General features: G+C 45.9%; 39 non-coding genes across 39 annotated transcripts; all 39 read right to left on the reverse strand.

The window, feature by feature from the left end:
- Positions 1 to 542: 542 nt before the first annotated feature.
- Positions 543 to 614, reverse strand: trnap-cgg (transfer RNA proline (anticodon CGG)). Its single transcript has one exon. It is a non-coding gene; the product is annotated as a tRNA-Pro (tRNA).
- Positions 615 to 885: 271 nt separating this feature from the next.
- Positions 886 to 957, reverse strand: trnap-agg (transfer RNA proline (anticodon AGG)). Its single transcript has one exon. It is a non-coding gene; the product is annotated as a tRNA-Pro (tRNA).
- A 271-nt stretch (positions 958 to 1,228) lies between these two features.
- On the reverse strand, positions 1,229 to 1,300 carry trnap-cgg (transfer RNA proline (anticodon CGG)). The gene has a single exon. It is a non-coding gene; the product is annotated as a tRNA-Pro (tRNA).
- A 643-nt stretch (positions 1,301 to 1,943) lies between these two features.
- On the reverse strand, positions 1,944 to 2,015 carry trnap-cgg (transfer RNA proline (anticodon CGG)). The gene has a single exon. It is a non-coding gene; the product is annotated as a tRNA-Pro (tRNA).
- Positions 2,016 to 2,286: 271 nt separating this feature from the next.
- On the reverse strand, positions 2,287 to 2,358 carry trnap-agg (transfer RNA proline (anticodon AGG)). Its single transcript has one exon. It is a non-coding gene; the product is annotated as a tRNA-Pro (tRNA).
- A 271-nt stretch (positions 2,359 to 2,629) lies between these two features.
- On the reverse strand, positions 2,630 to 2,701 carry trnap-cgg (transfer RNA proline (anticodon CGG)). Its single transcript has one exon. It is a non-coding gene; the product is annotated as a tRNA-Pro (tRNA).
- Positions 2,702 to 2,998: 297 nt separating this feature from the next.
- On the reverse strand, positions 2,999 to 3,070 carry trnap-ugg (transfer RNA proline (anticodon UGG)). The gene has a single exon. It is a non-coding gene; the product is annotated as a tRNA-Pro (tRNA).
- A 622-nt stretch (positions 3,071 to 3,692) lies between these two features.
- Positions 3,693 to 3,764, reverse strand: trnap-agg (transfer RNA proline (anticodon AGG)). The gene has a single exon. It is a non-coding gene; the product is annotated as a tRNA-Pro (tRNA).
- A 959-nt stretch (positions 3,765 to 4,723) lies between these two features.
- On the reverse strand, positions 4,724 to 4,795 carry trnap-agg (transfer RNA proline (anticodon AGG)). The gene has a single exon. It is a non-coding gene; the product is annotated as a tRNA-Pro (tRNA).
- Positions 4,796 to 5,066: 271 nt separating this feature from the next.
- trnap-cgg (transfer RNA proline (anticodon CGG)) lies at positions 5,067 to 5,138 on the reverse strand. The gene has a single exon. It is a non-coding gene; the product is annotated as a tRNA-Pro (tRNA).
- A 297-nt stretch (positions 5,139 to 5,435) lies between these two features.
- trnap-ugg (transfer RNA proline (anticodon UGG)) lies at positions 5,436 to 5,507 on the reverse strand. Its single transcript has one exon. It is a non-coding gene; the product is annotated as a tRNA-Pro (tRNA).
- Positions 5,508 to 5,782: 275 nt separating this feature from the next.
- On the reverse strand, positions 5,783 to 5,854 carry trnap-cgg (transfer RNA proline (anticodon CGG)). The gene has a single exon. It is a non-coding gene; the product is annotated as a tRNA-Pro (tRNA).
- Positions 5,855 to 6,129: 275 nt separating this feature from the next.
- trnap-agg (transfer RNA proline (anticodon AGG)) lies at positions 6,130 to 6,201 on the reverse strand. Its single transcript has one exon. It is a non-coding gene; the product is annotated as a tRNA-Pro (tRNA).
- Positions 6,202 to 6,817: 616 nt separating this feature from the next.
- Positions 6,818 to 6,889, reverse strand: trnap-cgg (transfer RNA proline (anticodon CGG)). The gene has a single exon. It is a non-coding gene; the product is annotated as a tRNA-Pro (tRNA).
- A 271-nt stretch (positions 6,890 to 7,160) lies between these two features.
- On the reverse strand, positions 7,161 to 7,232 carry trnap-agg (transfer RNA proline (anticodon AGG)). Its single transcript has one exon. It is a non-coding gene; the product is annotated as a tRNA-Pro (tRNA).
- A 271-nt stretch (positions 7,233 to 7,503) lies between these two features.
- Positions 7,504 to 7,575, reverse strand: trnap-cgg (transfer RNA proline (anticodon CGG)). Its single transcript has one exon. It is a non-coding gene; the product is annotated as a tRNA-Pro (tRNA).
- Positions 7,576 to 8,218: 643 nt separating this feature from the next.
- On the reverse strand, positions 8,219 to 8,290 carry trnap-cgg (transfer RNA proline (anticodon CGG)). Its single transcript has one exon. It is a non-coding gene; the product is annotated as a tRNA-Pro (tRNA).
- Positions 8,291 to 8,561: 271 nt separating this feature from the next.
- Positions 8,562 to 8,633, reverse strand: trnap-agg (transfer RNA proline (anticodon AGG)). Its single transcript has one exon. It is a non-coding gene; the product is annotated as a tRNA-Pro (tRNA).
- A 271-nt stretch (positions 8,634 to 8,904) lies between these two features.
- On the reverse strand, positions 8,905 to 8,976 carry trnap-cgg (transfer RNA proline (anticodon CGG)). The gene has a single exon. It is a non-coding gene; the product is annotated as a tRNA-Pro (tRNA).
- A 297-nt stretch (positions 8,977 to 9,273) lies between these two features.
- Positions 9,274 to 9,345, reverse strand: trnap-ugg (transfer RNA proline (anticodon UGG)). The gene has a single exon. It is a non-coding gene; the product is annotated as a tRNA-Pro (tRNA).
- Positions 9,346 to 9,967: 622 nt separating this feature from the next.
- Positions 9,968 to 10,039, reverse strand: trnap-agg (transfer RNA proline (anticodon AGG)). The gene has a single exon. It is a non-coding gene; the product is annotated as a tRNA-Pro (tRNA).
- A 616-nt stretch (positions 10,040 to 10,655) lies between these two features.
- trnap-cgg (transfer RNA proline (anticodon CGG)) lies at positions 10,656 to 10,727 on the reverse strand. Its single transcript has one exon. It is a non-coding gene; the product is annotated as a tRNA-Pro (tRNA).
- A 271-nt stretch (positions 10,728 to 10,998) lies between these two features.
- On the reverse strand, positions 10,999 to 11,070 carry trnap-agg (transfer RNA proline (anticodon AGG)). The gene has a single exon. It is a non-coding gene; the product is annotated as a tRNA-Pro (tRNA).
- A 271-nt stretch (positions 11,071 to 11,341) lies between these two features.
- trnap-cgg (transfer RNA proline (anticodon CGG)) lies at positions 11,342 to 11,413 on the reverse strand. The gene has a single exon. It is a non-coding gene; the product is annotated as a tRNA-Pro (tRNA).
- A 297-nt stretch (positions 11,414 to 11,710) lies between these two features.
- On the reverse strand, positions 11,711 to 11,782 carry trnap-ugg (transfer RNA proline (anticodon UGG)). The gene has a single exon. It is a non-coding gene; the product is annotated as a tRNA-Pro (tRNA).
- Positions 11,783 to 12,404: 622 nt separating this feature from the next.
- Positions 12,405 to 12,476, reverse strand: trnap-agg (transfer RNA proline (anticodon AGG)). The gene has a single exon. It is a non-coding gene; the product is annotated as a tRNA-Pro (tRNA).
- Positions 12,477 to 13,092: 616 nt separating this feature from the next.
- trnap-cgg (transfer RNA proline (anticodon CGG)) lies at positions 13,093 to 13,164 on the reverse strand. Its single transcript has one exon. It is a non-coding gene; the product is annotated as a tRNA-Pro (tRNA).
- A 271-nt stretch (positions 13,165 to 13,435) lies between these two features.
- trnap-agg (transfer RNA proline (anticodon AGG)) lies at positions 13,436 to 13,507 on the reverse strand. Its single transcript has one exon. It is a non-coding gene; the product is annotated as a tRNA-Pro (tRNA).
- A 271-nt stretch (positions 13,508 to 13,778) lies between these two features.
- On the reverse strand, positions 13,779 to 13,850 carry trnap-cgg (transfer RNA proline (anticodon CGG)). Its single transcript has one exon. It is a non-coding gene; the product is annotated as a tRNA-Pro (tRNA).
- Positions 13,851 to 14,125: 275 nt separating this feature from the next.
- Positions 14,126 to 14,197, reverse strand: trnap-cgg (transfer RNA proline (anticodon CGG)). The gene has a single exon. It is a non-coding gene; the product is annotated as a tRNA-Pro (tRNA).
- A 275-nt stretch (positions 14,198 to 14,472) lies between these two features.
- On the reverse strand, positions 14,473 to 14,544 carry trnap-agg (transfer RNA proline (anticodon AGG)). The gene has a single exon. It is a non-coding gene; the product is annotated as a tRNA-Pro (tRNA).
- Positions 14,545 to 15,160: 616 nt separating this feature from the next.
- Positions 15,161 to 15,232, reverse strand: trnap-cgg (transfer RNA proline (anticodon CGG)). The gene has a single exon. It is a non-coding gene; the product is annotated as a tRNA-Pro (tRNA).
- A 271-nt stretch (positions 15,233 to 15,503) lies between these two features.
- Positions 15,504 to 15,575, reverse strand: trnap-agg (transfer RNA proline (anticodon AGG)). The gene has a single exon. It is a non-coding gene; the product is annotated as a tRNA-Pro (tRNA).
- A 271-nt stretch (positions 15,576 to 15,846) lies between these two features.
- Positions 15,847 to 15,918, reverse strand: trnap-cgg (transfer RNA proline (anticodon CGG)). The gene has a single exon. It is a non-coding gene; the product is annotated as a tRNA-Pro (tRNA).
- A 643-nt stretch (positions 15,919 to 16,561) lies between these two features.
- On the reverse strand, positions 16,562 to 16,633 carry trnap-cgg (transfer RNA proline (anticodon CGG)). The gene has a single exon. It is a non-coding gene; the product is annotated as a tRNA-Pro (tRNA).
- A 271-nt stretch (positions 16,634 to 16,904) lies between these two features.
- trnap-agg (transfer RNA proline (anticodon AGG)) lies at positions 16,905 to 16,976 on the reverse strand. Its single transcript has one exon. It is a non-coding gene; the product is annotated as a tRNA-Pro (tRNA).
- Positions 16,977 to 17,247: 271 nt separating this feature from the next.
- On the reverse strand, positions 17,248 to 17,319 carry trnap-cgg (transfer RNA proline (anticodon CGG)). Its single transcript has one exon. It is a non-coding gene; the product is annotated as a tRNA-Pro (tRNA).
- Positions 17,320 to 17,616: 297 nt separating this feature from the next.
- trnap-ugg (transfer RNA proline (anticodon UGG)) lies at positions 17,617 to 17,688 on the reverse strand. Its single transcript has one exon. It is a non-coding gene; the product is annotated as a tRNA-Pro (tRNA).
- A 622-nt stretch (positions 17,689 to 18,310) lies between these two features.
- On the reverse strand, positions 18,311 to 18,382 carry trnap-agg (transfer RNA proline (anticodon AGG)). The gene has a single exon. It is a non-coding gene; the product is annotated as a tRNA-Pro (tRNA).
- Between the last annotated feature and the right edge of the window lie 764 nt (positions 18,383 to 19,146).

Raw genomic sequence — 19,146 nt, forward strand, 5'->3', positions numbered from 1 at the left:
TAGTTGGCATCTGTCTTCGATAGGCAAGGCTTGGCAAAAAGTGCAGGATTGATTGTCCTGCACCAAAGACGAACGTGACTCAATTTTTGCAAGAATGCACATAATGTTAAAGGCAAGTTATTGTCCAAATTACAAGGCGCACATTTCTTTTTCTGTCACTAAATTCAGCTGTCACTACCACCAGCCAGAAGCTCTTGGGCTCATCCGGGATTCGAAACTGGAATTCTCGCACACAAAGCAAGGACCATACCCCTAGACCAACGAGTCAAGCAAAAGACCAATCATTTGATATCCGCCCGACCAAATCCTGCTTAGTTCTGAGACATCAATACAATTTCCTTTATTTTGCATCTGTCTTCGATAGGCGAGGCTTGGCAAAAAGTCAAGGATTGATTGTCCTGCACCAAAGACGAACGTGACTAAATTTTTGCAAAAACGCACACAATGTTAAAGGTAAGGCACTGCAGTGACCAAATTGCAAGGCGCACATTTCTTTTTCTTTCACTAAAGTCGGCTGTCACTACCACCAGCCTGAAGCTCTTGGGCTCGTCCGGGATTTGAACCCTGGAACTCTCGCACCCGAAGCGAGAATCATACCCCTAGACCAACGAGCCAGGCAAAACACCAATAATCTGATATCCGCCCGACCAAATCCTGCTTAGTTCTGAGACATCAATACAATTTCCTTTATTTTGCATCTGTCGTCGATAGGCAAGGCTTGGCAAAACGTAAAGGATCGTCCAGCACCAAAGACGAACGCGACTAAATTTTTGCACTAACGCACACAATGTTAAAGGCAAGGCACTGCAGTGACCAAATTACAAGACGCACATTTCTTTTTCAGTCACTAAAGCAAACTGTCTCTACCATCTGACTGAAGCTCTTGGGCTCGTCCGGGATTTGAACCCTGGACCTCTCGCACCCTAAGCGAGAATCATACCCCTAGACCAACGAGCCAGGCAAAAGACCAATTATCTGATATCCGACCGACCAAATCCTGCTTAGTTCTGAGACATCAATACAATTTCCTTTATTTTGCATCTGTCTTCGATAGGCAAGGCTTGGCAAAAAGTGCAGGATCGTCCAGCACCAAAGACGAACGTGACTTAATTTTTGCAAGAACGACCACAATGTTAAAGGCAAGGCACTTCATTGTCAAATCTGTAAGACGCACAATGCTTTTTCAGTCACAAAAGCAAGCTGTCTCTACCATCTGACTGAAGCTCGTGGGCTTATCCAGGATTTGAACCCGGGACCTCTCGCACCCGAAGCGAGAATCATACCCCTAGACCAACGAGCCAGGCAAACGACAAATCATCTGATATCCGCCCGACCAAATCCTGCTTAGTTCTGAGACATCAATACAATTTCCTTTAGTTGGCATCTGTCTTCGATAGGCAAGGCTTGGCAAAAAGTGCAGGATTGATTGTCCTGCACCAAAGACGAACGCGACTCACTTTTTGCACAAACGCTACTCACTTTTTGCACGAACGCACACATTGGTAATCGCAAGGCACTGCATTGTCCAAATTGCAAGGCGCACATTTCTTTTTCTGTCACTAAATTCAGCTGTCACTACCACCAGCCAGAAGCTCTTGGGCTCATCCGGGATTCGAAACTGGAATTCTCGCACACAAAGCAAGGACCATACCCCTAGACCAACGAGTCAAGCAAAAGACCAATCATTTGATATCCGCCCGACCAAATCCTGCTTAGTTCTGAGACATCAATACAATTTCCTTTATTTTGCATCTGTCTTCGATAGGCGAGGCTTGGCAAAAAGTCAAGGATTGATTGTCCTGCACCAAAGACGAACGTAACTAAATTTTTGCAAAAACGCACACAATGTTAAAGGCAAGGCACTGCAGTGACCAAATTGCAAGGCGCACATTTCTTTTTCTTTCACTAAAGTCGGCTGTCACTACCACCAGCCTGAAGCTCTTGGGCTCGTCCGGGATTTGAACCCTGGAACTCTCGCACCCGAAGCGAGAATCATACCCCTAGACCAACGAGCCAGGCAAAACACCAATAATCTGATATCCGCCCGACCAAATCCTGCTTAGTTCTGAGACATCAATACAATTTCCTTTATTTTGCATCTGTCGTCGATAGGCAAGGCTTGGCAAAACGTAAAGGATCGTCCAGCACCAAAGACGAACGCGACTAAATTTTTGCACTAACGCACACAATGTTAAAGGCAAGGCACTGCAGTGACCAAATTACAAGACGCACATTTCTTTTTCAGTCACTAAAGCAAACTGTCTCTACCATCTGACTGAAGCTCTTGGGCTCGTCCGGGATTTGAACCCTGGACCTCTCGCACCCTAAGCGAGAATCATACCCCTAGACCAACGAGCCAGGCAAAAGACCAATTATCTGATATCCGACCGACCAAATCCTGCTTAGTTCTGAGACATCAATACAATTTCCTTTATTTTGCATCTGTCTTCGATAGGCAAGGCTTGGCAAAAAGTGCAGGATCGTCCAGCACCAAAGACGAACGTGACTTAATTTTTGCAAGAACGACCACAATGTTAAAGGCAAGGCACTTCATTGTCAAATCTGTAAGACGCACAATGCTTTTTCAGTGTCAAAAGCAAGCTGTCTCTACCATCTGACTGAAGCTCGTGGGCTTATCCAGGATTTGAACCCGGGACCTCTCGCACCCGAAGCGAGAATCATACCCCTAGACCAACGAGCCAGGCAAACGACAAATCATCTGATATCCGCCCGACCAAATCCTGCTTAGTTCTGAGACATCAATACAATTTCCTTTAGTTGGCATCTGTCTTCGATAGGCAAGGCTTGGCAAAAAGTGCAGGATTGATTGTCCTGCACCAAAGACGAACGCGACTCACTTTTTGCACAAACGCTACTCACTTTTTGCACGAACGCACACATTGGTAATCGCAAGGCACTGCATTGTCCAAATTGCAAGACAAACATTTCTTTTTCTGTCACTAAAGTCAGCTGTCACTACCACCAGCCTGAAGCTCTTGGGCTCGTCCGGGATTTGAACCCGGGACCTCTCTCACCCAAAGCGAGAATCATACCCCTAGACCAACGAGCCAGACAAAAGACTAATCATCTGATATCCACCCGACCAAATCCTGCTTATGTCTGCGAATTCAATACAATTTCCTTTATTTTGCATCCGTCTTCGATAGGCGAGGCTTGGCAAAAAGTCAAGGATTGATTGTCCTGCACCAAAGACGAACGTGACTAAATTTTTGCAAAAACGCACACAATGTTAAAGGCAAGGCACTGCAGTGACCAAATTGCAAGGCGCACATTTCTTTTTCTTTCACTAAAGTCGGCTGTCACTACCACCAGCCTGAAGCTCTTGGGCTCGTCCAGGATTTGAACCCTTGAACTCTCGCACCCGAAGCGAGAATCATACCCCTAGACCAACGAGCCAGGCAAAAGACCAATCATCTGATATCCGCCCGACCAAATCCTGCTTAGTTCTGAGACATCAATACAATTTCCTTTAGTTGGCATCTGTCTTCGATAGGCAAGGCTTGGCAAAAAGTGCAGGATTGATTGTCCTGCACCAAAGACGAACGTGACTCAATTTTTGCAAGAACGCACACAATGTTAAAGGCAAGGCACTGCAGTGACCAAATTGCAAGATGCACATTTCTTTTTCAGTCACTAAAGCAAACTGTCTCTACCACAGTACTGAAGTTCTCGGGCTCGTCCGGGATTTGAACCCGGGACCTCTCGCACCCTAAGCGAGAATCATACCCCTAGACCAACGAGCCAGGCAAAAGACCAATCATCTGATAACCGCCCGACCAAATCCTGCTTAGTTCTGAGACATCAATACAATTTCCTTTAGTTGGCATCTGTCTTCGATAGGCAAGGCTTGGCAAAAAGTGCAGGATTGATTGTCCTGCACCAAAGACGAACGTGACTCAATTTTTGCAAGAATGCACATAATGTTAAAGGCAAGTTATTGTCCAAATTACAAGGCGCACATTTCTTTTTCTGTCACTAAATTCAGCTGTCACTACCACCAGCCAGAAGCTCTTGGGCTCATCCGGGATTCGAAACTGGAATTCTCACACACAAAGCAAGGACCATACCCCTAGACCAACGAGTCAAGCAAAAGACCAATCATTTGATATCCGCCCGACCAAATCCTGCTTAGTTCTGAGACATCAATACAATTTCCTTTATTTTGCATCTGTCTTCGATAGGCGAGGCTTGGCAAAAAGTCAAGGATTGATTGTCCTGCACCAAAGACGAACGTGACTAAATTTTTGCAAAAACGCACACAATGTTAAAGGCAAGGCACTGCAGTGACCAAATTGCAGGGCGCACATTTCTTTTTCTTTCACTAAAGTCGGCTGTCACTACCACCAGCCTGAAGCTCTTGGGCTCGTCCGGGATTTGAACCCTGGAACTCTCGCACCCGAAGCAAGAATCATACCCCTAGACCAACGAGCCAGGCAAAAGACCAATAATCTGATATCCGCCCGACCAAATCCTGCTTAGTTCTGAGACATCAATACAATTTCCTTTATTTTGCATCTGTCCTCGATAGGCAAGGCTTGGCAAAACGTAAAGGATCGTCCAGCACCAAAGACGAACGCGACTAAATTTTTGCACTAACGCACACAATGTTAAAGGCAAGGCACTGCAGTGACCAAATTACAAGACGCACATTTCTTTTTCAGTCACTAAAGCAAACTGTCTCTACCATCTGACTGAAGCTCTTGGGCTCGTCCGGGATTTGAACCCTGGACCTCTCGCACCCTAAGCGAGAATCATACCCCTAGACCAACGAGCCAGGCAAAAGACCAATTATCTGATATCCGACCGACCAAATCCTGCTTAGTTCTGAGACATCAATACAATTTCCTTTATTTTGCATCTGTCTTCGATAGGCAAGGCTTGGCAAAAAGTGCAGGATCGTCCAGCACCAAAGACGAACGTGACTTAATTTTTGCAAGAACGACCACAATGTTAAAGGCAAGGCACTTCATTGTCAAATCTGTAAGACGCACAATGCTTTTTCAGTCACAAAAGCAAGCTGTCTCTACCATCTGACTGAAGCTCGTGGGCTTATCCAGGATTTGAACCCGGGACCTCTCGCACCCGAAGCGAGAATCATACCCCTAGACCAACGAGCCAGGCAAACGACAAATCATCTGATATCCGCCCGACCAAATCCTGCTTAGTTCTGAGACATCAATACAATTTCCTTTAGTTGGCATCTGTCTTCGATAGGCAAGGCTTGGCAAAAAGTGCAGGATTGATTGTCCTGCACCAAAGACGAACGCGACTCACTTTTTGCACAAACGCTACTCACTTTTTGCACGAACGCACACATTGGTAATCGCAAGGCACTGCATTGTCCAAATTGCAAGACAAACATTTCTTTTTCTGTCACTAAAGTCAGCTGTCACTACCACCAGCCTGAAGCTCTTGGGCTCGTCCGGGATTTGAACCCGGGACCTCTCGCACCCAAAGCGAGAATCATACCCCTAGACCAACGAGCCAGACAAAAGACTAATCATCTGATATCCACCCGACCAAATCCTGCTTATGTCTGCGAATTCAATACAATTTCCTTTATTTTGCATCCGTCTTCGATAGGCGAGGCTTGGCAAAAAGTCAAGGATTGATTGTCCTGCACCAAAGACGAACGTGACTAAATTTTTGCAAAAACGCACACAATGTTAAAGGCAAGGCACTGCAGTGACCAAATTGCAAGGCGCACATTTCTTTTTCTTTCACTAAAGTCGGCTGTCACTACCACCAGCCTGAAGCTCTTGGGCTCGTCCGGGATTTGAACCCTGGAACTCTCGCACCCGAAGCGAGAATCATACCCCTAGACCAACGAGCCAGGCAAAAGACCAATCATCTGATATCCGCCCGACCAAATCCTGCTTAGTTCTGAGACATCAATACAATTTCCTTTAGTTGGCATCTGTCTTCGATAGGCAAGGCTTGGCAAAAAGTGCAGGATTGATTGTCCTGCACCAAAGACGAACGTGACTCAATTTTTGCAAGAACGCACACAATGTTAAAGGCAAGGCACTGCAGTGACCAAATTGCAAGATGCACATTTCTTTTTCAGTCACTAAAGCAAACTGTCTCTACCACAGTACTGAAGTTCTCGGGCTCGTCCGGGATTTGAACCCGGGACCTCTCGCACCCTAAGCGAGAATCATACCCCTAGACCAACGAGCCAGGCAAAAGACCAATCATCTGATATCCGCCCGACCAAATCCTGCTTAGTTCTGAGACATCAATACAATTTCCTTTAGTTGGCATCTGTCTTCGATAGGCAAGGCTTGGCAAAAAGTGCAGGATTGATTGTCCTGCACCAAAGACGAACGTGACTCAATTTTTGCAAGAATGCACATAATGTTAAAGGCAAGTTATTGTCCAAATTACAAGGCGCACATTTCTTTTTCTGTCACTAAATTCAGCTGTCACTACCACCAGCCAGAAGCTCTTGGGCTCATCCGGGATTCGAAACTGGAATTCTCGCACACAAAGCAAGGACCATACCCCTAGACCAACGAGTCAAGCAAAAGACCAATCATTTGATATCCGCCCGACCAAATCCTGCTTAGTTCTGAGACATCAATACAATTTCCTTTATTTTGCATCTGTCTTCGATAGGCGAGGCTTGGCAAAAAGTCAAGGATTGATTGTCCTGCACCAAAGACGAACGTGACTAAATTTTTGCAAAAACGCACACAATGTTAAAGGTAAGGCACTGCAGTGACCAAATTGCAAGGCGCACATTTCTTTTTCTTTCACTAAAGTCGGCTGTCACTACCACCAGCCTGAAGCTCTTGGGCTCGTCCGGGATTTGAACCCTGGAACTCTCGCACCCGAAGCGAGAATCATACCCCTAGACCAACGAGCCAGGCAAAACACCAATAATCTGATATCCGCCCGACCAAATCCTGCTTAGTTCTGAGACATCAATACAATTTCCTTTATTTTGCATCTGTCGTCGATAGGCAAGGCTTGGCAAAACGTAAAGGATCGTCCAGCACCAAAGACGAACGCGACTAAATTTTTGCACTAACGCACACAATGTTAAAGGCAAGGCACTGCAGTGACCAAATTACAAGACGCACATTTCTTTTTCAGTCACTAAAGCAAACTGTCTCTACCATCTGACTGAAGCTCTTGGGCTCGTCCGGGATTTGAACCCTGGACCTCTCGCACCCTAAGCGAGAATCATACCCCTAGACCAACGAGCCAGGCAAAAGACCAATTATCTGATATCCGACCGACCAAATCCTGCTTAGTTCTGAGACATCAATACAATTTCCTTTATTTTGCATCTGTCTTCGATAGGCAAGGCTTGGCAAAAAGTGCAGGATCGTCCAGCACCAAAGACGAACGTGACTTAATTTTTGCAAGAACGACCACAATGTTAAAGGCAAGGCACTTCATTGTCAAATCTGTAAGACGCACAATGCTTTTTCAGTCACAAAAGCAAGCTGTCTCTACCATCTGACTGAAGCTCGTGGGCTTATCCAGGATTTGAACCCGGGACCTCTCGCACCCGAAGCGAGAATCATACCCCTAGACCAACGAGCCAGGCAAACGACAAATCATCTGATATCCGCCCGACCAAATCCTGCTTAGTTCTGAGACATCAATACAATTTCCTTTAGTTGGCATCTGTCTTCGATAGGCAAGGCTTGGCAAAAAGTGCAGGATTGATTGTCCTGCACCAAAGACGAACGCGACTCACTTTTTGCACAAACGCTACTCACTTTTTGCACGAACGCACACATTGGTAATCGCAAGGCACTGCATTGTCCAAATTGCAAGGCGCACATTTCTTTTTCTGTCACTAAATTCAGCTGTCACTACCACCAGCCAGAAGCTCTTGGGCTCATCCGGGATTCGAAACTGGAATTCTCGCACACAAAGCAAGGACCATACCCCTAGACCAACGAGTCAAGCAAAAGACCAATCATTTGATATCCGCCCGACCAAATCCTGCTTAGTTCTGAGACATCAATACAATTTCCTTTATTTTGCATCTGTCTTCGATAGGCGAGGCTTGGCAAAAAGTCAAGGATTGATTGTCCTGCACCAAAGACGAACGTAACTAAATTTTTGCAAAAACGCACACAATGTTAAAGGCAAGGCACTGCAGTGACCAAATTGCAAGGCGCACATTTCTTTTTCTTTCACTAAAGTCGGCTGTCACTACCACCAGCCTGAAGCTCTTGGGCTCGTCCGGGATTTGAACCCTGGAACTCTCGCACCCGAAGCGAGAATCATACCCCTAGACCAACGAGCCAGGCAAAACACCAATAATCTGATATCCGCCCGACCAAATCCTGCTTAGTTCTGAGACATCAATACAATTTCCTTTATTTTGCATCTGTCGTCGATAGGCAAGGCTTGGCAAAACGTAAAGGATCGTCCAGCACCAAAGACGAACGCGACTAAATTTTTGCACTAACGCACACAATGTTAAAGGCAAGGCACTGCAGTGACCAAATTACAAGACGCACATTTCTTTTTCAGTCACTAAAGCAAACTGTCTCTACCATCTGACTGAAGCTCTTGGGCTCGTCCGGGATTTGAACCCTGGACCTCTCGCACCCTAAGCGAGAATCATACCCCTAGACCAACGAGCCAGGCAAAAGACCAATTATCTGATATCCGACCGACCAAATCCTGCTTAGTTCTGAGACATCAATACAATTTCCTTTATTTTGCATCTGTCTTCGATAGGCAAGGCTTGGCAAAAAGTGCAGGATCGTCCAGCACCAAAGACGAACGTGACTTAATTTTTGCAAGAACGACCACAATGTTAAAGGCAAGGCACTTCATTGTCAAATCTGTAAGACGCACAATGCTTTTTCAGTGTCAAAAGCAAGCTGTCTCTACCATCTGACTGAAGCTCGTGGGCTTATCCAGGATTTGAACCCGGGACCTCTCGCACCCGAAGCGAGAATCATACCCCTAGACCAACGAGCCAGGCAAACGACAAATCATCTGATATCCGCCCGACCAAATCCTGCTTAGTTCTGAGACATCAATACAATTTCCTTTAGTTGGCATCTGTCTTCGATAGGCAAGGCTTGGCAAAAAGTGCAGGATTGATTGTCCTGCACCAAAGACGAACGCGACTCACTTTTTGCACAAACGCTACTCACTTTTTGCACGAACGCACACATTGGTAATCGCAAGGCACTGCATTGTCCAAATTGCAAGACAAACATTTCTTTTTCTGTCACTAAAGTCAGCTGTCACTACCACCAGCCTGAAGCTCTTGGGCTCGTCCGGGATTTGAACCCGGGACCTCTCTCACCCAAAGCGAGAATCATACCCCTAGACCAACGAGCCAGACAAAAGACTAATCATCTGATATCCACCCGACCAAATCCTGCTTATGTCTGCGAATTCAATACAATTTCCTTTATTTTGCATCCGTCTTCGATAGGCGAGGCTTGGCAAAAAGTCAAGGATTGATTGTCCTGCACCAAAGACGAACGTGACTAAATTTTTGCAAAAACGCACACAATGTTAAAGGCAAGGCACTGCAGTGACCAAATTGCAAGGCGCACATTTCTTTTTCTTTCACTAAAGTCGGCTGTCACTACCACCAGCCTGAAGCTCTTGGGCTCGTCCAGGATTTGAACCCTTGAACTCTCGCACCCGAAGCGAGAATCATACCCCTAGACCAACGAGCCAGGCAAAAGACCAATCATCTGATATCCGCCCGACCAAATCCTGCTTAGTTCTGAGACATCAATACAATTTCCTTTAGTTGGCATCTGTCTTCGATAGGCAAGGCTTGGCAAAAAGTGCAGGATTGATTGTCCTGCACCAAAGACGAACGTGACTCAATTTTTGCAAGAACGCACACAATGTTAAAGGCAAGGCACTGCAGTGACCAAATTGCAAGATGCACATTTCTTTTTCAGTCACTAAAGCAAACTGTCTCTACCACAGTACTGAAGTTCTCGGGCTCGTCCGGGATTTGAACCCGGGACCTCTCGCACCCTAAGCGAGAATCATACCCCTAGACCAACGAGCCAGGCAAAAGACCAATCATCTGATAACCGCCCGACCAAATCCTGCTTAGTTCTGAGACATCAATACAATTTCCTTTAGTTGGCATCTGTCTTCGATAGGCAAGGCTTGGCAAAAAGTGCAGGATTGATTGTCCTGCACCAAAGACGAACGTGACTCAATTTTTGCAAGAATGCACATAATGTTAAAGGCAAGTTATTGTCCAAATTACAAGGCGCACATTTCTTTTTCTGTCACTAAATTCAGCTGTCACTACCACCAGCCAGAAGCTCTTGGGCTCATCCGGGATTCGAAACTGGAATTCTCGCACACAAAGCAAGGACCATACCCCTAGACCAACGAGTCAAGCAAAAGACCAATCATTTGATATCCGCCCGACCAAATCCTGCTTAGTTCTGAGACATCAATACAATTTCCTTTATTTTGCATCTGTCTTCGATAGGCGAGGCTTGGCAAAAAGTCAAGGATTGATTGTCCTGCACCAAAGACGAACGTGACTAAATTTTTGCAAAAACGCACACAATGTTAAAGGCAAGGCACTGCAGTGACCAAATTGCAAGGCGCACATTTCTTTTTCTTTCACTAAAGTCGGCTGTCACTACCACCAGCCTGAAGCTCTTGGGCTCGTCCGGGATTTGAACCCTGGAACTCTCGCACCCGAAGCGAGAATCATACCCCTAGACCAACGAGCCAGGCAAAACACCAATAATCTGATATCCGCCCGACCAAATCCTGCTTAGTTCTGAGACATCAATACAATTTCCTTTATTTTGCATCTGTCGTCGATAGGCAAGGCTTGGCAAAACGTAAAGGATCGTCCAGCACCAAAGACGAACGCGACTAAATTTTTGCACTAACGCACACAATGTTAAAGGCAAGGCACTGCAGTGACCAAATTACAAGACGCACATTTCTTTTTCAGTCACTAAAGCAAACTGTCTCTACCATCTGACTGAAGCTCTTGGGCTCGTCCGGGATTTGAACCCTGGACCTCTCGCACCCTAAGCGAGAATCATACCCCTAGACCAACGAGCCAGGCAAAAGACCAATTATCTGATATCCGACCGACCAAATCCTGCTTAGTTCTGAGACATCAATACAATTTCCTTTATTTTGCATCTGTCTTCGATAGGCAAGGCTTGGCAAAAAGTGCAGGATCGTCCAGCACCAAAGACGAACGTGACTTAATTTTTGCAAGAACGACCACAATGTTAAAGGCAAGGCACTTCATTGTCAAATCTGTAAGACGCACAATGCTTTTTCAGTCACAAAAGCAAGCTGTCTCTACCATCTGACTGAAGCTCGTGGGCTTATCCAGGATTTGAACCCGGGACCTCTCGCACCCGAAGCGAGAATCATACCCCTAGACCAACGAGCCAGGCAAACGACAAATCATCTGATATCCGCCCGACCAAATCCTGCTTAGTTCTGAGACATCAATACAATTTCCTTTAGTTGGCATCTGTCTTCGATAGGCAAGGCTTGGCAAAAAGTGCAGGATTGATTGTCCTGCACCAAAGACGAACGCGACTCACTTTTTGCACAAACGCTACTCACTTTTTGCACGAACGCACACATTGGTAATCGCAAGGCACTGCATTGTCCAAATTGCAAGACAAACATTTCTTTTTCTGTCACTAAAGTCAGCTGTCACTACCACCAGCCTGAAGCTCTTGGGCTCGTCCGGGATTTGAACCCGGGACCTCTCGCACCCAAAGCGAGAATCATACCCCTAGACCAACGAGCCAGACAAAAGACTAATCATCTGATATCCACCCGACCAAATCCTGCTTATGTCTGCGAATTCAATACAATTTCCTTTATTTTGCATCCGTCTTCGATAGGCGAGGCTTGGCAAAAAGTCAAGGATTGATTGTCCTGCACCAAAGACGAACGTGACTAAATTTTTGCAAAAACGCACACAATGTTAAAGGCAAGGCACTGCAGTGACCAAATTGCAAGGCGCACATTTCTTTTTCTTTCACTAAAGTCGGCTGTCACTACCACCAGCCTGAAGCTCTTGGGCTCGTCCGGGATTTGAACCCTTGAACTCTCGCACCCGAAGCGAGAATCATACCCCTAGACCAACGAGCCAGGCAAAAGACCAATCATCTGATATCCGCCCGACCAAATCCTGCTTAGTTCTGAGACATCAATACAATTTCCTTTAGTTGGCATCTGTCTTCGATAGGCAAGGCTTGGCAAAAAGTGCAGGATTGATTGTCCTGCACCAAAGACGAACGTGACTCAATTTTTGCAAGAACGCACACAATGTTAAAGGCAAGGCACTGCAGTGACCAAATTGCAAGATGCACATTTCTTTTTCAGTCACTAAAGCAAACTGTCTCTACCACAGTACTGAAGTTCTCGGGCTCGTCCGGGATTTGAACCCGGGACCTCTCGCACCCTAAGCGAGAATCATACCCCTAGACCAACGAGCCAGGCAAAAGACCAATCATCTGATAACCGCCCGACCAAATCCTGCTTAGTTCTGAGACATCAATACAATTTCCTTTAGTTGGCATCTGTCTTCGATAGGCAAGGCTTGGCAAAAAGTGCAGGATTGATTGTCCTGCACCAAAGACGAACGTGACTCAATTTTTGCAAGAATGCACATAATGTTAAAGGCAAGTTATTGTCCAAATTACAAGGCGCACATTTCTTTTTCTGTCACTAAATTCAGCTGTCACTACCACCAGCCAGAAGCTCTTGGGCTCATCCGGGATTCGAAACTGGAATTCTCGCACACAAAGCAAGGACCATACCCCTAGACCAACGAGTCAAGCAAAAGACCAATCATTTGATATCCGCCCGACCAAATCCTGCTTAGTTCTGAGACATCAATACAATTTCCTTTATTTTGCATCTGTCTTCGATAGGCGAGGCTTGGCAAAAAGTCAAGGATTGATTGTCCTGCACCAAAGACGAACGTGACTAAATTTTTGCAAAAACGCACACAATGTTAAGGGCAAGGCACTGCAGTGACCAAATTGCAAGGCGCACATTTCTTTTTCTTTCACTAAAGTCGGCTGTCACTACCACCAGCCTGAAGCTCTTGGGCTCGTCCGGGATTTGAACCCTGGAACTCTCGCACCCGAAGCGAGAATCATACCCCTAGACCAACGAGCCAGGCAAAACACCAATAATCTGATATCCGCCCGACCAAATCCTGCTTAGTTCTGAGACATCAATACAATTTCCTTTATTTTGCATCTGTCGTCGATAGGCAAGGCTTGGCAAAACGTAAAGGATCGTCCAGCACCAAAGACGAACGCGACTAAATTTTTGCACTAACGCACACAATGTTAAAGGCAAGGCACTGCAGTGACCAAATTACAAGACGCACATTTATTTTTCAGTCACTAAAGCAAACTGTCTCTACCATCTGACTGAAGCTCTTGGGCTCGTCCGGGATTTGAACCCTGGACCTCTCGCACCCTAAGCGAGAATCATACCCCTAGACCAACGAGCCAGGCAAAAGACCAATTATCTGATATCCGACCGACCAAATCCTGCTTAGTTCTGAGACATCAATACAATTTCCTTTATTTTGCATCTGTCTTCGATAGGCAAGGCTTGGCAAAAAGTGCAGGATCGTCCAGCACCAAAGACGAACGTGACTTAATTTTTGCAAGAACGACCACAATGTTAAAGGCAAGGCACTTCATTGTCAAATCTGTAAGACGCACAATGCTTTTTCAGTCACAAAAGCAAGCTGTCTCTACCATCTGACTGAAGCTCATGGGCTTATCCAGGATTTGAACCCGGGACCTCTCGCACCCGAAGCGAGAATCATACCCCTAGACCAACGAGCCAGGCAAAAGACTAATCATCTGATATCCACCCGACCAAATCCTGCTTATGTCTGCGAATTCAATACAATTTCCTTTATTTTGCATCCGTCTTCGATAGGCGAGGCTTGGCAAAAAGTCAAGGATTGATTGTCCTGCACCAAAGACGAACGTGACTAAATTTTTGCAAAAACGCACACAATGTTAAAGGCAAGGCACTGCAGTGACCAAATTGCAAGGCACACATTTCTTTTTCTTTCACTAAAGTCGGCTGTCACTACCACCAGCCTGAAGCTCTTGGGCTCGTCCGGGATTTGAACCCTGGAACTCTCGCACCCGAAGCGAGAATCATACCCCTAGACCAACGAGCCAGGCAAAAGACCAATCATCTGATATCCGCCCGACCAAATCCTGCTTAGTTCTGAGACATCAATACAATTTCCTTTAGTTGGCATCTGTCTTCGATAGGCAAGGCTTGGCAAAAAGTGCAGGATTGATTGTCCTGCACCAAAGACGAACGTGACTCAATTTTTGCAAGAACGCACACAATGTTAAAGGCAAGGCACTGCAGTGACCAAATTGCAAGATGCACATTTCTTTTTCAGTCACTAAAGCAAACTGTCTCTACCACAGTACTGAAGTTCTCGGGCTCGTCCGGGATTTGAACCCGGGACCTCTCGCACCCTAAGCGAGAATCATACCCCTAGACCAACGAGCCAGGCAAAAGACCAATCATCTGATATCCACCCGACCAAATCCTGCTTAGTTCTGAGACATCAATACAATTTCCTTTAGTTGGCATCTGTCTTCGATAGGCAAGGCTTGGCAAAAAGTGCAGGATTGATTGTCCTGCACCAAAGACGAACGTGACTCAATTTTTGCAAGAATGCACATAATGTTAAAGGCAAGTTATTGTCCAAATTACAAGGCGCACATTTCTTTTTCTGTCACTAAATTCAGCTGTCACTACCACCAGCCAGAAGCTCTTGGGCTCATCCGGGATTCGAAACTGGAATTCTCGCACACAAAGCAAGGACCATACCCCTAGACCAACGAGTCAAGCAAAAGACCAATCATTTGATATCCGCCCGACCAAATCCTGCTTAGTTCTGAGACATCAATACAATTTCCTTTATTTTGCATCTGTCTTCGATAGGCGAGGCTTGGCAAAAAGTCAAGGATTGATTGTCCTGCACCAAAGACGAACGTGACTAAATTTTTGCAAAAACGCACACAATGTTAAAGGCAAGGCACTGCAGTGACCAAATTGCAAGGCGCACATTTCTTTTTCTTTCACTAAAGTCGGCTGTCACTACCACCAGCCTGAAGCTCTTGGGCTCGTCCGGGATTTGAACCCTGGAACTCTCGCACCCGAAGCGAGAATCATACCCCTAGACCAACGAGCCAGGCAAAACACCAATAATCTGATATCCGCCCGACCAAATCCTGCTTAGTTCTGAGACATCAATACAATTTCCTTTATTTTGCATCTGTCGTCGATAGGCAAGGCTTGGCAAAACGTAAAGGATCGTCCAGCACCAAAGACGAACGCGACTAAATTTTTGCACTAACGCACACAATGTTAAAGGCAAGGCACTGCAGTGACCAAATTACAAGACGCACATTTCTTTTTCAGTCACTAAAGCAAACTGTCTCTACCATCTGACTGAAGCTCTTGGGCTCGTCCGGGATTTGAACCCTGGACCTCTCGCACCCTAAGCGAGAATCATACCCCTAGACCAACGAGCCAGGCAAAAGACCAATTATCTGATATCCGACCGACCAAATCCTGCTTAGTTCTGAGACATCAATACAATTTCCTTTATTTTGCATCTGTCTTCGATAGGCAAGGCTTGGCAAAAAGTGCAGGATCGTCCAGCACCAAAGACGAACGTGACTTAATTTTTGCAAGAACGACCACAATGTTAAAGGCAAGGCACTTCATTGTCAAATCTGTAAGACGCACAATGCTTTTTCAGTCACAAAAGCAAGCTGTCTCTACCATCTGACTGAAGCTCGTGGGCTTATCCAGGATTTGAACCCGGGACCTCTCGCACCCGAAGCGAGAATCATACCCCTAGACCAACGAGCCAGGCAAACGACAAATCATCTGATATCCGCCCGACCAAATCCTGCTTAGTTCTGAGACATCAATACAATTTCCTTTAGTTGGCATCTGTCTTCGATAGGCAAGGCTTGGCAAAAAGTGCAGGATTGATTGTCCTGCACCAAAGACGAACGCGACTCACTTTTTGCACAAACACTACTCACTTTTTGCACGAACGCACACATTGGTAATCGCAAGGCACTGCATTGTCCAAATTGCAAGGCGCACATTTCTTTTTCTGTCACTAAATTCAGCTGTCACTACCACCAGCCAGAAGCTCTTGGGCTCATCCGGGATTCGAAACTGGAATTCTCGCACACAAAGCAAGGACCATACCCCTAGACCAACGAGTCAAGCAAAAGACCAATCATTTGATATCCGCCCGACCAAATCCTGCTTAGTTCTGAGACATCAATACAATTTCCTTTATTTTGCATCTGTCTTCGATAGGCGAGGCTTGGCAAAAAGTCAAGGATTGATTGTCCTGCACCAAAGACGAACGTGACTAAATTTTTGCAAAAACGCACACAATGTTAAAGGCAAGGCACTGCAGTGACCAAATTGCAAGGCGCACATTTCTTTTTCTTTCACTAAAGTCGGCTGTCACTACCACCAGCCTGAAGCTCTTGGGCTCGTCCGGGATTTGAACCCTGGAACTCTCGCACCCGAAGCGAGAATCATACCCCTAGACCAACGAGCCAGGCAAAACACCAATAATCTGATATCCGCCCGACCAAATCCTGCTTAGTTCTGAGACATCAATACAATTTCCTTTATTTTGCATCTGTCGTCGATAGGCAAGGCTTGGCAAAACGTAAAGGATCGTCCAGCACCAAAGACGAACGCGACTAAATTTTTGCACTAACGCACACAATGTTAAAGGCAAGGCACTGCAGTGACCAAATTACAAGACGCACATTTCTTTTTCAGTCACTAAAGCAAACTGTCTCTACCATCTGACTGAAGCTCTTGGGCTCGTCCGGGATTTGAACCCTGGACCTCTCGCACCCTAAGCGAGAATCATACCCCTAGACCAACGAGCCAGGCAAAAGACCAATTATCTGATGTCCGACCGACCAAATCCTGCTTAGTTCTGAGACATCAATACAATTTCCTTTATTTTGCATCTGTCTTCGATAGGCAAGGCTTGGCAAAAAGTGCAGGATCGTCCAGCACCAAAGACGAACGTGACTTAATTTTTGCAAGAACGACCACAATGTTAAAGGCAAGGCACTTCATTGTCAAATCTGTAAGACGCACAATGCTTTTTCAGTCACAAAAGCAAGCTGTCTCTACCATCTGACTGAAGCTCGTGGGCTTATCCAGGATTTGAACCCGGGACCTCTCGCACCCGAAGCGAGAATCATACCCCTAGACCAACGAGCCAGGCAAACGACAAATCATCTGATATCCGCCCGACCAAATCCTGCTTAGTTCTGAGACATCAATACAATTTCCTTTAGTTGGCATCTGTCTTCGATAGGCAAGGCTTGGCAAAAAGTGCAGGATTGATTGTCCTGCACCAAAGACGAACGCGACTCACTTTTTGCACAAACGCTACTCACTTTTTGCACGAACGCACACATTGGTAATCGCAAGGCACTGCATTGTCCAAATTGCAAGACAAACATTTCTTTTTCTGTCACTAAAGTCAGCTGTCACTACCACCAGCCTGAAGCTCTTGGGCTCGTCCGGGATTTGAACCCGGGACCTCTCGCACCCAAAGCGAGAATCATACCCCTAGACCAACGAGCCAGACAAAAGACTAATCATCTGATATCCACCCGACCAAATCCTGCTTATGTCTGCGAATTCAATACAATTTCCTTTATTTTGCATCCGTCTTCGATAGGCGAGGCTTGGCAAAAAGTCAAGGATTGATTGTCCTGCACCAAAGACGAACGTGACTAAATTTTTGCAAAAACGCACACAATGTTAAAGGCAAGGCACTGCAGTGACCAAATTGCAAGGCGCACATTTCTTTTTCTTTCACTAAAGTCGGCTGTCACTACCACCAGCCTGAAGCTCTTGGGCTCGTCCGGGATTTGAACCCTTGAACTCTCGCACCCGAAGCGAGAATCATACCCCTAGACCAACGAGCCAGGCAAAAGACCAATCATCTGATATCCGCCCGACCAAATCCTGCTTAGTTCTGAGACATCAATACAATTTCCTTTAGTTGGCATCTGTCTTCGATAGGCAAGGCTTGGCAAAAAGTGCAGGATTGATTGTCCTGCACCAAAGACGAACGTGACTCAATTTTTGCAAGAACGCACACAATGTTAAAGGCAAGGCACTGCAGTGACCAAATTGCAAGATGCACATTTCTTTTTCAGTCACTAAAGCAAACTGTCTCTACCACAGTACTGAAGTTCTCGGGCTCGTCCGGGATTTGAACCCGGGACCTCTCGCACCCTAAGCGAGAATCATACCCCTAGACCAACGAGCCAGGCAAAAGACCAATCATCTGATAACCGCCCGACCAAATCCTGCTTAGTTCTGAGACATCAATACAATTTCCTTTAGTTGGCATCTGTCTTCGATAGGCAAGGCTTGGCAAAAAGTGCAGGATTGATTGTCCTGCACCAAAGACGAACGTGACTCAATTTTTGCAAGAATGCACATAATGTTAAAGGCAAGTTATTGTCCAAATTACAAGGCGCACATTTCTTTTTCTGTCACTAAATTCAGCTGTCACTACCACCAGCCAGAAGCTCTTGGGCTCATCCGGGATTCGAAACTGGAATTCTCGCACACAAAGCAAGGACCATACCCCTAGACCAACGAGTCAAGCAAAAGACCAATCATTTGATATCCGCCCGACCAAATCCTGCTTAGTTCTGAGACATCAATACAATTTCCTTTATTTTGCATCTGTCTTCGATAGGCGAGGCTTGGCAAAAAGTCAAGGATTGATTGTCCTGCACCAAAGACGAACGTGACTAAATTTTTGCAAAAACGCACACAATGTTAAAGGCAAGGCACTGCAGTGACCAAATTGCAAGGCGCACATTTCTTTTTCTTTCACTAAAGTCGGCTGTCACTACCACCAGCCTGAAGCTCTTGGGCTCGTCCGGGATTTGAATCCTGGAACTCTCGCACCCGAAGCGAGAATCATACCCCTAGACCAACGAGCCAGGCAAAACACCAATAATCTGATATCCGCCCGACCAAATCCTGCTTAGTTCTGAGACATCAATACAATTTCCTTTA

Source organism: Sebastes fasciatus, chromosome 10 (assembly GCF_043250625.1).
Source record: "Sebastes fasciatus isolate fSebFas1 chromosome 10, fSebFas1.pri, whole genome shotgun sequence".
NCBI classification, from domain to species: Eukaryota; Metazoa; Chordata; class Actinopteri; order Perciformes; family Sebastidae; genus Sebastes; species Sebastes fasciatus.